Source organism: Octodon degus, unplaced genomic scaffold (assembly GCF_000260255.1).
Source record: "Octodon degus isolate 3935 unplaced genomic scaffold, OctDeg1.0 scaffold00232, whole genome shotgun sequence".
Classification (NCBI taxonomy): Eukaryota; Metazoa; Chordata; class Mammalia; order Rodentia; family Octodontidae; genus Octodon; species Octodon degus.
This window is the reverse complement of record NW_004524808.1, coordinates 419192-431026: the sequence shown is the minus strand read 5'-3', so window position 1 is coordinate 431026 and position 11835 is coordinate 419192. Positions and strand designations below refer to the sequence as shown.

General features: G+C 36.9%; 1 protein-coding gene and 1 pseudogene across 8 annotated transcripts in view; both read right to left on the bottom strand.

Annotated features, from left to right (window-relative positions):
* Nucleotides 1-11835, bottom strand: part of Cask (calcium/calmodulin dependent serine protein kinase) — a 514903-nt gene that overhangs the window by 362090 nt on the left and 140978 nt on the right. The gene's annotated exons all lie outside the window — the stretch shown is intronic.
* On the bottom strand, nt 7922-8784 carry LOC111813860 (annotated as a pseudogene).

The following is an 11835-nucleotide window of genomic DNA, read 5'->3' as shown; positions in this document are numbered from 1 at the left end:
GGCTTTCACAGAGAGCACATTGGCCAAGCAATGGCCGTGACTCATCCGCATGGCTGACGCTGACAAAGGATCTACAATCTGAGGTACAGGATCTCAGGATAAATCCTGAAGGGATTTCACTGACCTTATCAGACCAAAAAGCTACATCTCTTGTTGCATAGTTCTTGCTTTATCTTGATCTTAACCATCCAGCAGAAAAGTATAAAAATGAAGTAGAAGAAGTAAAGCCATGCTGTTATGCTGAGCTGTAGGGGACTCAGGTCAACAATTGTTGACATTGCCATTGCAGCAGAAGACCCAATACTATTACGGATTACTTGACTCTTTTAGAATATTTTGCTGAGTTAATATGCCTATAATATTCAAATAACGGAACTAAACAAGAAAAGGGCATACAGATGAATGTCCATTTTGTATGTGTGTATTCAAAATGGTTAGGATAGATATATAGTTACATTCTCTCAGTGAATAGAGGGATTTCTTCTAATAGTGTGTGTAAATAGGACATCGTGTCTGCATCTTGTACAGCAATTAACTCCTCGGAAGAATGTATGCAATGTGTTAATTATTGACACTGTCCTACCAGTTTGGTTAGAGACTGTCTCATAGCTATTGGTTTCTCAATAAAATTATGGGAAAAATAGAATAAAAAATAAAAAATTAAAAATGTTTATGTACTAATTCACCCATTACCTGTGATCATTATGCATTTAAAATATATCCTATTAGTAAAGTACTACTTAATGCACTTATCTTATGAACAAGAGAAAACTCAGGTTGGAGTAACTACCTTATAGGATATAAATGAAAGAGCAATTTACTTGACACATTAGATAATAATTCTGAGAAAAATTTTAAGAAAAAAAATTACACAAAAAAGTCCTCAAAGTAGATTTCTCCCCACCCCAGCAAACAGGCTGGTCTCAAATGTGTGGGACTCCTCCCTCACACCATGAGCAAGCAGGCAAGTACTGGACATGTGGTGTTCCTTTTTATGATTCCAGCAAGAAGGCTTGTAGATTTCGTGACTCATGGGTGCAATCATTCACTAACTCCAAGATGAATCTACCTTTTTCTTCCTCTGGGCATGGGGAAGGAGTGGCAAGTGATAACCAAACAACCTGATCCTGTATAACACATGGGGGCAGCAGAAAGCAAATAGACTCTGTGACTGTTAACTTTAAGTCCAACTGGCCACTTTAACCCCTGCCCTACAGCCTACATGTGGCAGAGACCAGAGGGTCAACTGCATTTCTTTTTTTCTTTAAATAAAATATTTTATTTATTTTTTTTAGTTTTAGTGATTAAAAAAGACTTAAAAAAGAGAAATGGTAGGGACAAAGAATATGATCGGTGTGACTTTAGCAGAGTTGTCCAATATCTTTGAGACTCAGTTTCTAAATCTGGAAAGAAAGGATAGCAACAGTTTCCTCACTTCTGGGAGATTTTTTTCCATAATTTTATTGAGAATCAAATAGCAATGAGACAGTTTCAAATCAAACTGGTAGGACGGTTTCAATAATTAACACATTGCACACACTCTTCCCAGTGGTCAATTGCTGTACAAGATGTGGACGTGATATCCTATTTACAAACACGATTAGAACAAATCCCTCTATTCATTAAGAGAATGTAACTATATATCTATCCTAAACACTTTCAATACAGAGATACAAAATGGACATTCATCTGTATCCCCTTTTTCTGTTAAGTTCCATTATTTGAATATTATAGGTATGTAAACTCAGCAAAATATTCTAAAAGAGTCCAGTAGCCCATAATAGTATTGGGTCTTCCCCTTGACTGGCAATGTCAGAAATTGTTGACCTGAGTCCCCTACAGCTCAACATAATAGCATGGCTTTACTTCTTATATTTCGTTTCTATTGTTTTCTGCTGCTTGGTTAAGACCAAGGTAAAGGACCTATGCAACAAGAGTTGTAGCTTTTTGGTCTGATAAGGTTTCAACTGCATTTCTGATCTACCAACAGGAGCAACACATGCCATGGCTCAAACATTAACTACAATCTCTGTGAATGGATAGAGGGACCTCTGTCACAGGGAGGACACCTCAAAAATCTACAGATAGCGAAAATTGTCACTGGCTGCATTCTAAGACTGCAGTTGTTGGAAAGAAACCACTCTTTTAAAAGTATAGGATTTTTTCAGTCAATCTTTTTCTAATTTTTTTAAAAAAATTCCACCTTTTAATCTTTGTTATCATATTTTTTAGGAGACTGAGAAATGTTCCTTCCTTTTCTACTCTTTCAGTTTCTTTTCTTCCTTTTCAACTTTTTTCTCTTTCATCTTATATTTCCTTTATTTCGTACAGTTTGTTTATTTTTGTCTTCTTTTTCTTGTTCTTTCCTACAACTGTTCTCTAACACTGCTGTCTTAGTTATTGTTCTTTCGTTGCTAAGGCAAAATACCAGATACCTAGTTAAAGGGGGAAAGGTTTATTTAGCTCAGAGTTTGCAGAATTTTCAGTCCATACCTGGCTGGTACCAAGACAAAGTGGCTTTGGAGAGAGCATCATGGAGGAAAACTTCATGGCACCACAAGGTAGCAAAAGCAAGAGGGGACTTTGGCCCTTTTATCTTATCGAGGCTACTCGGGGTGGGTAGCACTCACACTCTTAATCCCAGTACCCTTGAGCCTAGCATTGCACTATGAATCAATCACAGCATCACACACTCTACATCTAGTCCTTTCTGAAAAATCCCCACCTATGACTGCATGAGGCTCTGAGGGGACATATAGACAAAAGACACTATTATCAATTTCCTTATATACTGCAATAGGATCCCCATTTCATTCTTCTCTCCTCCCCTTGTCTAACTGATTAACTTTTTATATTATGCTTTTTTCATTCTGATACCCCCACCTCCTCTATACTTACCAGTATAACTATAAATTATAGTTCTTTATGAATCTACTTAACTAGACATCTAGTTAAATATGCTAGTACTATCAAATACTCTTTTATTGTTATTAGATATAAAGTTTTTCTGTTTAGCACATATTTACTGTAGGTCAATGGCAGGTAAGTATTTGGTTTACCTTAGTGTTCATACTATGGTTATAGATAAATCTATTTTCTATGGTTAAGGGTGGTACATTATTGGTACTTAGGGTTTGACAATACTTAGTTTGCATGTGGTGCTATTACTGATGCTGATTTTATTACTACAGAAAAAGTGAGGCCCGGGGAGATAGCTCAGTAGAATAAGCACTTGCCTAGCAAGCGCAGGGTCAAGAGTTCAATCCCAGTACTGCAAAATAAAAAAAAAGTGACACAGTTGCTGGTATAATTAGTTTTCTTGGGATGCCAATGTCTGTGTTGCCTTGAATTCATTAACAATACTGTGGCCCATTCCTGGAAAACTGGGTGCTGGGATTATATGCTACAACCCCCCTTCCCAAGAAAATGGAGATGGTTGGATCCAGGGACAGAGGCAAAAAGCAATAGTTAGAAGTGGCCACAGGTCATTGATGAAAAGTAGACACTAAGTAACAAGGTCTCCACATTAGGAAAAAAAAAAAAGGTTTGTACAACAATGAAACCATAAGCCTTAATGCAGAAAGACAAACAGAAAATAGAATCATGGAGAACAAACCAACAAAATTACTCCAAAAACTCCCAACTTCTCCAAAGCTGATCCATGGGGTATTAAAGGGGAGAAAACTACATGACACACACCTGAATTATTTGAAATGATATTAGGAGAAATGAAAAAAAAAAACAGATCATTTAGGCATTTGGCAAGCTCACAGAAGACATAAATAGACATTGGACCACATAAAATAATCAGTGAGTGTACAGAACACAGTAATAAAAAGCTAGTAGAGCTAAATAAAATGATGCAAGATATGAATGACCATAATGGAAAAGAACTAGAGTCCATAAAAAGGCTCCAAATAGACAGTGAGGAGATTAAAAATTCTATTGAAAGTATGGACAGCAGAAATGACCAATGTGAGGACAGAGTGTTAGAATTAGAATACAGGACTGCTGCTGGTGACCAATTAATAGTGTGGGAACAACAAGAGAAACTGAAAAATGGATGTGACAGCTCATACATGACACAAAGAAGACTAATCTAAGATTAACTGAAATTAATGAAAAATCAGAAGTCCTCGCAAATGGTATAAAAAGTGTTTACTAAAGTAACATAAGAAAACTTTTATACAGCTAAGTGAGGCACATAGAGCACCAAACGGCCACAAACAGAACACAACATCTTCATGGCATATCATACCACAATTCTGCAACTCCAATATAATTACAGAATCTTAAAAGAAGTTAGAGAAAAACAATGAATCATTTATAAAGGCAAACCCATTAGAATCGCAGCAGACTTCTCAACGCGAACCTTAAAGAGGTTGGATGAAGTATTTCAAGCTCTCATACAAAATAATTTTTAACCCAAGATGACATATCTTGGAAAAGTATCTTTCAAAATTGATGGAACAGTGAGATATTTTCATAACAAAGAACATCAACAGAAATTCATCACAACCAAAACAGCACTGCAAAAAACTCAGAAGCATATCGTAGAGAAAGACCATGAAGATAACAATGACAAAAGGTTTACTAGAATAAATATACCGGATAGAGCAAGCAGTTTAAAAAGATGACAAAGGCAGGGAATCAGCAACAGGAAAAAAAAGGCAATGACAGAATAAGTTAGTATCCATCAGTAATAACTCTCAATGTGAATGGTCTCATCTCCAATCAAAAGACACTGACTGACTGGCAGAATTGATCAGGAAACAATATCTAATGATGTGCTATATAAAAGGAAAACATTTAACTTCACAAGAAACTCACAGACTTAAAGATCAAAGGACAGAAAACAATATTCCATGCAATAGGAACACAAAAGAAAAGAAGGTGTGGTAGATTAACTAATGGTTAACTTGTCACACCCAGCTGAATTGAATCCAAATTGGTGTGGTTCCTAGTATGGAAGACCCATCTGAGGATTGTTGCCAACAGCATAAAAAATCTGGAGTGGAAGATGGTGTTCTATTGATCCTCCTGTAGAAGCTTGTCACACTTGCTTTGCTGATATGAACTAGGCTTTTCTCATTGTCCTAGGAGCTTGGGTCCTCCCTGTTGCTGAGGATGGCTGTGGTACTTTTTGGAGGAGCTCTGGTTCTTTGAGCATCACTTCCTGGTTGTGGTGCAGACTCTCAGTCTGCTGCCCACATACTTCATCCCATGGCTATAGACTTTCTAGCTTCTACCACTGACTTTTGGGCCTTCTCAGTGTAGAATCTTGACACAAACATGCATGGGACATTAACATGGGCTGTAGGCCTCCAGCTGGACTCATGCAAGATATAGCCATGGGATCCAAGCCCTCAGTTAGATTCTTTGGGTCTCCCGTGTATGGATAGCTCTCTTGCACTCTTCTGCATTTGATTCTTTGGGTGAATGTTATAAAATAATCCTATAAATTATTTGTCCTATATGAAATGTATTCCCTTTGAAAACTCTGACTTCAACATGTAGCTATTCTGTATCCATAGAAAAGTGGTCTGCAATCCAAAACTGATCAAAAGAAACAAAGAAGGTCCCTACATATTGGTTATGGGAACAGTCCAATGGAAAGAGATACCAATTATTGACATATGTGTGTCTAACAATGGAACAAGCAACTTCATAAAACAAGTACTACTGTACATAAAAACCAGATATATATTAATGTAATTTTAGTGGGGGACCTTAGTGCCCCACTATCACAAATAGAACAGTCAATCAGATAAAAAACAAAGAAATATTGAAGTTGAACAGAACCTTCAATCAAATAAATGGACATCATGGATGTGTAGAGTTCTGCACCCAACATCAGAATACCATTCTTTTCAGCACCACATGGAACTTTCTTTAAAATAGACCACCTACCTTTCCTGCAATTTGTATAAGGTAACTTTTCCTAATGGTATTGGGGGAGTCATGTACTTCATGAAGTGATTTATATGGGCATAGGCCAATTCTGGGTGTTACAGGTTTTTCTTTTTCATGTTTCACATTCTATCATGCATCTTGTCTGAAGCCTTTGAGAGCAGACTGCCCAGGCACAGAGGAATGGTAGATGGCGAGTTTTTAAAAAACCTATTTGAGGAAAAATACGAATTTTATAGAATCTGTAGACAATTTTAAGTAAATTTGTAAGGAGTTTGTTTTTAGTTGGAGTAATGAAGTATTTTAGTTTGTGGAAAAAATAGACCACATACTATCCAACAAAGCAAGCTTAAGTAAATGCAAAAGAATCAAAATTATACCATGCATATTACTAGATCACAGTGCCATAAAACTAGAAATCAACAAAAGAAACCACTAAATTATGCAAGTGTATGGAATCAAAACAACACATTCTTAAATAAACAACTAATTATAAAAGAAATTATGGAAGAAATAAGACAGTCTCTAGAACTAAATGATAATGCCAGTACAATCTACCAGAACTTATGGGACACAACAAAAGCAGTTCTAAGAGGGAAGATTTAGCTGCAAGTTGGTACAACATAAGAACAAAACAAGCCCGATAACTTATGTAATGAGGCATCTCAAGATCCCAGAAAAACAAAATCAATCCAACCTCAACTTCAGTACAAAGATGGAAATTGAAAAGATCAGAAAAGAAATCAAAGAAATTGAGACCAATAAATAATAGTACAAAGAACCAATGAATTTAAGAGTTAAAAAAATGAGTTGATTCTTTGAAATCATAAACAAAATAGACAAATCCTTGCCTAGTCTAATCAAAAAAGGAAGGATCCAGATCAATGCAATTAGAAAGGAAAATGGTGAAAACACAACAGACACTGTCAAAATAAAAAAGACCATTAACAACTTCGTAAACCTGTATGCCAATAAATTGGATAATTCAGAGGAAATGGATAGCTTCCTAGATATGAATTACCAAAACTACACCAATAAGATTTACAAACCTCAAATAAGCCAATAACAGGCTTGAATCAGAAATAAAACCTAGCAACTAAGAAAAGCCCATGTCTGAATGGGTGAACTACTGAATTCTACAAAAACTTCAGGGAAGTTTTATTTTATTTATTTATTTATTTATTTATTTATTTATTTATTTTTTGCAGAACCGGGGATTGAACTCGGGTCCTTGCGCTTGCCAGGGAAGCACTTATTCTACTGAGCCATCTCCCCGGCCCCTTCAGGGAAGTTTTAACACCAATACTCTTTAAGCACTTTAATGAAACAGAAATGGAAGGACTACTCACAAGTCATTCTGGAAGCTAGTATTATCCCAATTTCAAAATCAGAGAAGGATGCAACCAAGAAACAAATTTATATAACTAGCTAATTAATATAGATGCAAAAATCCTCAACAAGATACTGGAAAACAATGCAATGAATCTTCAAAAATGTCATATATCATGACCAAGTAAGCTCCATCATAAGAATGCCAGGATGGTTCAATATATGCAAATCAATAAATAAAATACATCAAGGAGCAGCAAGTATAAAAAGCACATGGTCATCTCAACACACTCAGAGAAAGCCTTTGACAAAACTCAACATCTTTTCTTGACAAAAAGATTGAAGAAAATAGGTACAGAAGTAATACCAATTGGATGAAAGCTATTTGTAACAAACTAATGGCCAATATAATATTAAATAGAGAAAAACTGAGTTTCCCCTCTACTATCAGAAAGAAAACAAGGGCTTCCGTTATTTATACTCCTCTTCAACACAGTACTCAAAACATTAGCAAGAGCAATTAGGCAAGAAAAAGAAATAATAGAGGCTATATAAGAAGACAAATTATCATAATATGAAGATCACACGATCCTCTACATAGACTACACAAAAATCTACCAACAGACTCTTAGAATTCTTTTTAAAATGTATCAGTTATTTAATTAGGTTCTTAGTAAGAAATTTAGAACATTAATTTATGAGGATAAATTCCATCTGTCAGAGCAAAAATGAATCGCAGGTAGCCCTGGAGCTGAGGAACAGCTTTGATTTAAGCTAAAATGTGTGAGTGCACCGCTTTCTTATCCACCTTGCGCTGCTCTGAAATCTGGTATCACTCTTTCTCAGTGTTGAAGAGCTTGCCCTTCTGGTGTCTGGATTTCCTCAGCTTCTTTTTGAAGTAAGCATCAGTGAGGTGTTTGGGGATTTGCACTTTGCTGATGTCAATTTTTGTAGAGGTGACAATGACAAATTTCTGGTGTGTTCATCATAGAGGAACAAGGTTAAGGCTCAGAGGTCCAGTCACAAGTAGCAAGCCACTCTCCAACTGCTTCAGGAAGACCACTCTCTTGCCTCTGTGATGCCCAGTGAGGATGATCAAGATGGTGCCAGGAGTGATGCTAGCTCAAAGTTCCCTCACATACTGACTGAAGGATTTCTTGCCATGGCTCAAGAGCTTTCAGGGCACATCTTCAGTAGGGTACTATCTAGGCATTTTTCAAATCTTAACCAGCTGGGTACCTCCATTCTTGTTCCCACCGACCGGTTTTGTGATCGTAGCAAGAACTTTCTCCTTCTTTTTCTTCTCAACCTTTGATTTATCAGTTGTGTACTTTCTCTTGGACAAAACCTTTCTGGAAGACATAGCAGATGGGAGTATCTACCAATTCCTTAAACCAGGAAAGGATTTCAGATGCAGTGGGGCTGCACCTTCTTGGACTTTTTTGTCTTCACCTTACCCCTTTTACCAGTACCACTGGTAGAAGCCTTCTTGGCTTCAGGTTTCTTATCTTTAGTGTCTGGCTTCTCAGTTTTTTCACCCGCCATCTTGCAAGATGGGAAAGAGAACTAAGTTTTCCCCAGAGTCTTATAATTAATAACCAAATTTGGTAATATAGTAGGATACAAAATCAGCACACACAAAAATCAATAGCATTCCTGTACACTAATAATGAAAGAAATAAGAAAAACATACCATTCACAGTATCATCAAAAAAATTAAACACTTGGGAATTTCCCTAAGGAAGTAAAACAGTAATACTGTATTTCTCTGAAAAAGGAAACCCAAGAGGAGTTCAGAAAATGGAAAGTGAGTCCTTGTTCCTGGATAGGTAGAACCAATATAGTCAAAATAGCCATCCTTCCAAAAATTTTTTTAAATATTTATTTATTTATTTATTTACTTATTTATTTAGTGTGTGGCCAGCTCAGCCCACCAGGGGGCAGGCGGGCCAGCATGTGGTGCTGGGGGATTGAACCGAGGTCTCTGTGCTTTGCTTGAGCTTAGCTTGTTCTAAGTAGGTGCTTTAGACCACTGAGCCATCTCACCAGCCCCACATCCTTCCAAAATTGATACACAGATTTAATGCAATCTCAATCCAACAACATTCTTTACAGAACTGAAGAAAAAAATACACTAAAATTTATAAGAAACCAGAAGAAATCCAAGATAGCAAAAGCAATCCTGGTTAACAAGAGCAAAGCAAGAGGCATCAAAATCCCAGACTTGCATATTACAAGGCTGCATTGCTAAAAACATCATGATACTGGCACAAAACCAGATATAAGCATGAATGGAACAGAGCAGAAGATGCAGAAATAACACCAAGCACATTAAACTATTTGATCTTTTACAAAGGGTCCAGAAACATATACTGGAGGCAATACATTATTTTTAATAAATGGTTTTGGGAAAATGGCTATCTACACAGAGAAGATTGACTCTAGACCCATATATCAGCAAAATTGATCAAAGAAGAAATGTTAAAACAGAAATGCTTAACTTGCTAGAAGATTAAATATATAAAATTCTTGAAATAAAGAATGTAGAAAATGATTTTTTGAACAGAACCCTGGTTCTATAGTAAACAATACAAAGAATCAATAACTTGCATCATAGTAAATTAAAAAGCTTCTGCACACCAAAACAAACAACCACTAGAGTGAAAACAAAACTTATAGAATCAAATATTTGCTAGCCTTTCCTCAGCTAGAGTACTAATATCTAGAACATAAAAAGAGCTAAAAAAATTAGACCTCCCAAAATAAAAGACCCAGTAAAAATGGTCAAGTGAAGTAACTAGACACTTCACAGAAGTATAAAAAGCCAATAAGTACATGAAGAAATGCTCAACATCACTGACCTTTAGAGAAATGCTAATTAAAACAGTACTGAAGGGCTGGGGAGATAACTCAGTGGCAGAAGTACCTGCTTGGCAAGAGTAAGGTCCTGAGTTTCATGCCAGGTACCAAAATAAAAATGAAAAAAAAAAAACCAAAAAAACCCCACTGAGATTCCCTTTTATTCAGAAAAGAATGATTATCCTTGAGAAATGAAATAATAACAAGTAGTAGAAAGGCTGCAGGGAAAAAGAAACCCTGCTGCACTGGTGGTAGGAATGTAAATTAGTATTACAACCACTGTGAAAATCAAAATGGAGACTCCTCAGAAAACTAAAGCTACAAATTCCATTTGACCCAGTTTTCCTTTCCTAGGTATCTTTCCTAAAGAGGTAAATAAATACATTATATTACAGTGGCACATACCAATTTGTATAGCAGCACATTTAATGACAGGTAAATCTTGGAAGTTCCCTAAAAAGTGGTTCATGACCTCAGTTCACGACCCTGATTCTTTCTATGATTCTGGTATCAAACTGAGTTGGACAAGAACCAAATCAAATTCAGTGGTTAGGTTCAATGTTGATCTTATGGGGAAATTTGATTTGATCCTACTCCAATTCGGTTTGTGATCAGAATTGTGATCCTGAACCAAGGTACACGTATATCCATCAACAAATGAATGGATAAAGAAAATGTGGTATTTATACACAATGAGGTATTACTGTGCCATAAAGATACACTTGTAGTCATTTGTACGGACATAGATCTCTCTTGAGATCATAGTGTTAAGTGACTTAAATCTGACACACAAGCTTAAATATTACATGGTTTCTCTTATATTAGTCACCCAAATTATAAATAAAAAGAAAAAATAAGAAATAGGTGATAGTAAGTGGGGAGATAGATCTTTATCAAATGGGAGGGGGTTTAAAAGATGGAGGCACACATACGTCAACTCTTCAAAATCATTATCCAATTCACATCATGTACGTCAATTCCGTAGTATATATGTACCACATCTTTTCAAAAAATCAGTTTATTTTATCTTAATTATGGTAATGATTTTTTTTTTCTTCTTGGAAGCCTCATTTTTTTCATGTACTCCCAAAGGTGTGATTTCTCCTTTATCTTTTCTGGCTCTAGTGTTTTCTCTACTAAGAAAGGTTTTCTACAATTCAAAGATCTAAATTCCAATTTAATGCCTACTCTTTTGGGGTAGTGGCATCCCTTTCTTGCACATCAACAATAATACTACTAAAATGTAATTATATACAAAATGGAAGGTAGATCCAGCCATAGCCCAGGCCCAGTGAGTGTGTGGGAGAGCTTCTCAGCTACACTGCACCCGCAGGTCCTGTCCAGTCCAAACCCAAGAGCAGCGTGAGTGAGACCTTCTTTCCTGTCCTTGGGATCGCGCCCAACACCCCACACACTCCCCACACCTGCCAAGAGAGAACTTCTGTGGTGGTCTCAGGACCCCCGGATCCAGCTCTAGCCCAGGCCCAGTGAGCATGTAGAAGAGCTTACCCTCTCCCCCACTCCCTCTTGTCCCCTTCAGACTCAGGTCAAGCCTGGTATACAGGCCTGGTGTGAAACTCTGCAGCTGCAATCCCTGCAGAGACAGTAGGGGACAGAACCACCCAGCTAGTCCAGGAGCAGAACATCTTTCCAGAGGGATTCAACAGGTTCACTCCCAAGGACGACAGCAGGAAGGAGCTGAGCACAGCAGCCAGACCCACGCCAGGCAAAACTAGA